Genomic DNA, 6,511 nt, shown 5'->3' with positions numbered 1-6,511 from the left:
TTTTATCAGCTGTTTTTACTGTTTTATCAACTGTTCTTACTGTTTTTTATCATCTGTTCTTACTGTTTTATCATCTGTTCTTACTGTTTTATCAGCTGTTCTTACTGTTTTTATCAGCTGTTTTTTCTGTTTCTTTCTGCTGTTCTTACTGTTTTTATCAACTGTTGTCACTGTTTTATCAGCTGTTCTTAGTTTTTTTATCAGCTGTTCTTACTATTTTTCTCAGCTTTTCTCATTGTTTTCTCAGCTGTTTTTACTGTTTTTTTTAATCAGCTGTTATTGTATCTATCAGTTCTTTCTGTTTCCATCAGCTCTTCTTATTGTTTTTCTCAGCTGTTCTTATTTTTTCTCAGCTGCGTTTACTGTTTTTATCAGCTGTTCATACTGTTTTTGTTTTGTATTCTGTATTTCTGTAAAACACTTTGTGATTATATCTATGAAAGGTGTTCTATAAATAAAATGTACTTACTTATATAATGTAAAAACTGCATTTTTAATTAAATGGCAGATGAAAATCACACATTTAATAAAGAGTTCTAATCAAATGGCTTCTCAGAGAAATGCATCAATAAGCACTTTTTTTCAGACAGGTGTGCACGTGCATGGCACGTGCCTTCACCTGTCACAGTGAATTCCTACAGAGCGTGTGTGTCTGGGGTGTGTTTGCATGTGAGGGTGTGCCTTTGTGAATTTCTTTGCAGGTTGTCCAACACGTGCTGCCATTGACAAACACTGAGAGGATTTGCTAAACTTAGCTCTTACTCGTGCGATGCAGACGCTCGCAGTGAGCGCTGAGGCTTTGTGCTGGACGCCTGCAACGCCCAGTATATTTAACAACGACTGGTTTCCTGTTCTAAAAATTCATCTTGACTGCAACAACAAAAAATTAAAAAACAAAGACTGCAAATGTTTAAAACACAAATGTTTTGCCTTCAGTGTAACACATAAAAGATTGAATTTGTTCAAATGAATTTTATAGGAATTTACCTAAAAATATTTAATCCGTTCTTACTGTCACTTTGTCAGTTTGGCTGTTTAGTTTGAGACTTCATGTTTTGCAGAGGCCTCCAGTTGAACAGGATTCCTTGACGCCTAATGGTTTTCAAGTTCAACTAATCCATCACTCTAACAAGGAGAACATCCTACCTGTGCCTGGGAGGAGGCACTGAGCTCTCCTCTCAAATCCCTGTCCCTCAGTGTGTACATCTGTGTGCACATTGTGCATGTGTAGAGTGTCTGTTTAGTTTGCAGAAGAAGAAACATGCACTGCTGCACTTAAAAAGAAAAAAAAAAAACCTGTAAACTGTTTTTCTACTGAAATTAGAGACGCAGCAGGAACCTAACCAGGAAAACCCACACATTGAAGAATAGAAGACGTCCACAGGTGAGCCTTTTCAGTTTGATGCTGGACAGTAACACGGGGATGGAAAGCACTGAGTTATATTCCAGTGCTTTTACATGTATCAACAACTAATGCCTTATTTTACCCCTCCATCGGTTCTTGTGCAGGTTTGAATGTTTTGCTCAAACAGTATTCCTTTATGGCTGCTAGGTTCAACAGAGGATGTGTTGTCAGCGTTGTGACCCCATTCTGAGCATACCTGAGTGCAACGATCGGTGCTTGGTTGTATTCCCACTCCTCCTCATGGGATGATGGCTTGATCTAGGTCACGTCAGGATACTGGCACGGTGCTTCCCCAGAAATTCATCAGTCCACAAAGTGTTGAAACAAACTGAGATTCACAAACTGACTGTCAAATTTAAAGATTAATGACAGTACTTCTGGAGACAGGAACTAATGTCAGCTAATGCAGTGTATGGAAGTGACAGGTTCTTAAAGCCATGCAAAACAGCTTGCCTTGGGCCACATGTGTATCAGGAAAGATATGGTGCTCTGTGAGATCGACTCCCACCACAACTCGAGACAAGGCTGCACCAAGATGAAGTTCAAAAGAACCGCCTGAAGGGTTAGACAGTAATTCCAAGTAAATTAACTTGATGGATTTCACATCAGACGCTTCATTTTGCTCCGCTTCATGTCAGGGGCCGTCACTGGGCAGCTAGCCAGCAGAGGGCTCTGCGGTTCCTTTCCCCGAAAACTGTGAAATAATGTTTTTACAGAATTCATGGGGGAGAAAAAGACTGTGCTCGCCTTAAGAGTGTTACTTTAATTCATACAGCTTTGTTGAGGACTCGCAGACAAACAGACAGACTCACAGACAGACAGACAGACTCACAGACAGACAGACAGACTCAAAGCCATACTCACAGTCAGACTCACAGACAGACAGACAGACTCACAGACGGACAGACAGACTCACAGACAGACAGACAGCCAGACTCACAGACAGACATACAAACAGACTTACAGACAGACAGACAGACAACAGACTCACAGACAGACAGACAGACAGACAGACAGGTTTGTTTTTTGACTTGTTTTCCCTCTAATCAAAGCCTTATACACAAACCTAACTCCAAACCACCCCCTATTCTTTTTATTCCTTCCACTGAATGATACATTTTACAATCACCTTCTGACTCTAAGCTGTTAATACTTTACTGCAACTGATGCATTTAATTATCCAAGTTTCAACCATTTCTTCAACTTATTTGATTGTGTTCAAGCAGTGAAACAGTTTAGTCGGTTCCAGTTTGCCATGGGGAGTGGTGGTGCAGAGGTTAGAGAAGGTGAACCTGTGATCGGGAGGTTGCTGGTTTGAATTCCCCTGACCGTCACATCAGAATGTGAGTAGGAAAGGTGAAGCAACCACACCTGACCCCACCCAATCTGGACCCTTGAGCAAGGTCCTTAACCAACCTAATATTTTGCGTATACACTTTCAGCACCTTCTAATTAAACAAAAGAAATGTTTGTTTGTTGTTCATTCACAGACACATACCTGCCTCTTTTACTTGACTTGATTCAAATATTGCATGCTTAATTGATTTTACTGGATGTTTGGCATCACCTATTACTGGAGCAGAAAATGTAAATAAAAAAAAGATAATTGGAAAAAAATGGACTTAATGTACTTTGATCTGTTCACATTTAAAGCAAACAAGCAATAAAATAAATAAATAAATAATACACATTTGTTCTTTAGCTTCAAATACATACTTTCAATAAAATTTCAGTATTTTTTTTAAATGCCTCCAACACTACTTTTTGTGTTGTGATAACATTTTTTTCTCATTCATTTTCTCATTGATAACCCTGTATGGAAGGCCATCAGTGCCAAAAACACATGCCTTTGACAGGTAAACAACATTCATATATACAATTCACAATCTTTAGTCAAGTACTAAGATCTGTTCTGAAAATCAGTACATGTTCACTTTTGTTTTATTTTTATTTTATTACTTTTATTGATTTTTTTTTCAATAGAAAAGTCCATTCAGACATGTTCCTGCTTTTAGTATTTTATCTTGTTTTATAACATATCTTGGTTTATTTATTTACTTTTGATTTTATATGCATGTGTTTATTGTTGTCTCTGCTTCATCTATGTTCTTTGTTTGAAACAGGTCATTCTTGAAATGAGTCCTCGTGACTCACTGGGACTAACCTGTAGAAATAAAGGTTGAATGAAAGAAAAAAAAGTTTATTAAAAAGTATAAATCTAACATATGCAAAGTTATTTTCTCTCATTTTCTCAACGATATAATCCTCGTGTATGGAAATCCATCTGTGCCAAAGACTTGTGATTCTTATGTGACTTTAACCACATGCAAACAACACATACTTTATGTGCAACATGCTAATGACACGCTTTCACCCCTTCTGGTCAACTGCACTTCTTGGTAGTTCCAGTCATGTCTCGTCCCAGTTTCTGTTCAGATCCAAAGCTCAAACACTTTAGCACAGAGCCTCCTAACATGCAGGGCTCACATAAAACTCCATTTCTCTGCTTCACATTACTTGATTTTGACGCAGCTGCTTTATAAACAATATTTCAAGGGAAAACTCATTACAGCAGATGTTTATTTTAAACTTTCATGGCTTTAATTGTTTAAAGCTTTAGATTTTGACTTTAGATTTCCCACATTACTTGACCCTTATCATCTGCTGTAAGAACATTTTTTTACAAAACAAGTAACATCTCCACAAATTTACATAAAACACACAAAACATGTCTGGAATCAGTTTGCATGTGACATGTTGATGAATATTCAGACAAAATGTTCATTTCTTCATGCTGAGTTTGTACAATAAATAAAACAAAATGTAAATAGTACTTTAATACTTCTGTGACACAAACACACAGAAAAAAAAAAAGCATCCACTTTTTTCCATCTTATCAGGGATTTAATATTAATGTTCAAACATGAAATCACTCTGCAGTCATGGCAAACATTAAAAAGTTAATAGATGAGATACATTTTACACGTGTCATAATTTTTATGTGTAAATGCTCTGTTTTTAACAGTTTTATCTTGCAAAAAGTTTAAACTTTCCAGGTAATGAAAGGCAAAGCAAAGACCTTAAAATGTAAAAAGTTTATGTCTTATTAAAGTGAACAAAGAAGGAATGCATTCCTCCGTCATATATTTGGCTTCTTACAAAATAAGACTTGCTTCTTATCACAAACAGCCCAATAATAAAGACAAACAAACAAAATACTCAAAAGAAGTTTATATATGTTTTCATAAAATAAATAATTACTCGTTAGAGTTATCTGAGCTATAATTTTGTTATTTTTGACATCTGAAGTGTGCATTCATAGCAGAAATATACACTTTTGACAACAAGCTTTGAAAGCACAAAAATTGGAGCTAATATCAGTTTTCTTGCCTAAATTCGGTTGAAACGTGAAACGAGAGCATCCACATAATTTAGTCTTGTTTGGTCTTATTCTGCGTGATGAGGGACAAGATGAGTCTGAGTAGAAATTAACATTTCCTTCCCTGCTTCACTTTCAAGTGGGGGGGTTGATGGCAAAGCAACTTAAGAGCTTCTTGTCCATTTTGATTTTTTTAATTCTACAACTCCTGCATAAATAAGAGCAATTAGCTCCGATAATCAGGAGCTGAAGATGAGCGCGAGCTTTAAAAATCCTGCTCTTCAGAGACAGATGTCATTAAAATCATCACTGGTGCATAATCAGCAGTGGTGCAGCGTGATTTCAATCCAAGCTCGTTTAAAATCTGCTTGAATGAGCTCGTGGCTCGTACTGCTGCATTTTTTGAAGAAGGAGTTCATGTTTTCAAAGAACTCTCAGGTTGGATTTTTATTCCCAAACATATGAAAAATAATAAATAGGACAAATTTACTGCATTTCTTTATTAGTTTAATGCATGGGTGTCCAAAGTGTGGCCCGAGGGCCATTTGTGGCCCTTGGAGTGATTTCATGCGGCCCACAGCTGCAGTTTAGGAGGGTATCATTTTGGCCTGCAGGCTTAAGAGGTCGATGCAGACTTTCTGAACATTAGTTGGTAATCTTTATTTAAATATTGTTTAGGTTTAACAGCAAAATAGATGAAAAATAATATTCTCAAAATGAACAATATTAAGCAAAATGCAAATCTTTGCAATAATCTTTTTTAATTTTCACATCATGCTGCAAAGCATCAAAAATCTTTACTGATTTCTACCACAAAGAAGAATTTTGGATAATGATTCATAAAACTTGGATAAATATTGCAGTTGATAAAATAATCAAGAGAAATTGGACATTTTAAATGCATATAACGTGGTATCATCTACATACGAGTTGATCAACTTTATCAAACCTTCTGTAAATCTGTTGCAGCGACCAACAGCTGGATGATTTTTCAAAACTTCAATCAGCCTCTTGGGCCATCCATTGTCCAAAAGGCTGATCGACCCCCTTTTAAAAGGACACTTACTTTAATTTTTGCTGTATAAATCACAGTTTTTTGCATAAATTAGCATGCCTGCGACTTATACGGTGAAGCGATGTATTTATGTTTTTTCCTATATTTATAACCTAATTTTTGTCTGAGATCTGACGAATTCATTCATTATGACATGGAAAATATTGAACACCAATTTCAGCCACTAGAGGGTCCTCGACTAATATGACATGCCAAGGGTCTCATTAATAGGTAAAAGTGGCTATTAATGAGACACTTAGCTTGCCATACCAAGCCACCTTCGTCTCGCTCCAGAACTCCTGGAGCAAACGTCAAATCAGCTGCATTTCACAAGCGGCTTCTGATGTTATCAGCCCATTAAATGGCCGTTATTAGTTGTTATCATCCTCATATGTAGCGGTGAGACTGTCCCACCTACCTCCTAGTAGGCTTAAAGGTGCGTTATTATCTATGATAATAGGCAGCGTCGCACAGGAGTAAACCAGGGTGTGGGTTTTTTTCAGCTTATTTAACCCTTTTCCTAAACCTAACCTTACACCTGACCCAGAGGACCAACCCTAAACTTAACCCCCTTACCCTTGTGCCTAAACCTAACCAAGACCCTAAACCTAACCGCCAGACCCTTTACTCTAAACCTAACTACATGAAGCTATTATGAGCGCTAACAAAGGTA

The sequence above is a fragment of the Nematolebias whitei genome, chromosome 2 (genome assembly GCF_014905685.2).
Source record: "Nematolebias whitei isolate Nwh7 chromosome 2, NemWhi1, whole genome shotgun sequence".
Lineage (NCBI taxonomy): Eukaryota > Metazoa > Chordata > Actinopteri > Cyprinodontiformes > Rivulidae > Nematolebias > Nematolebias whitei.
Note: the sequence above shows the minus strand (reverse complement) of the source record.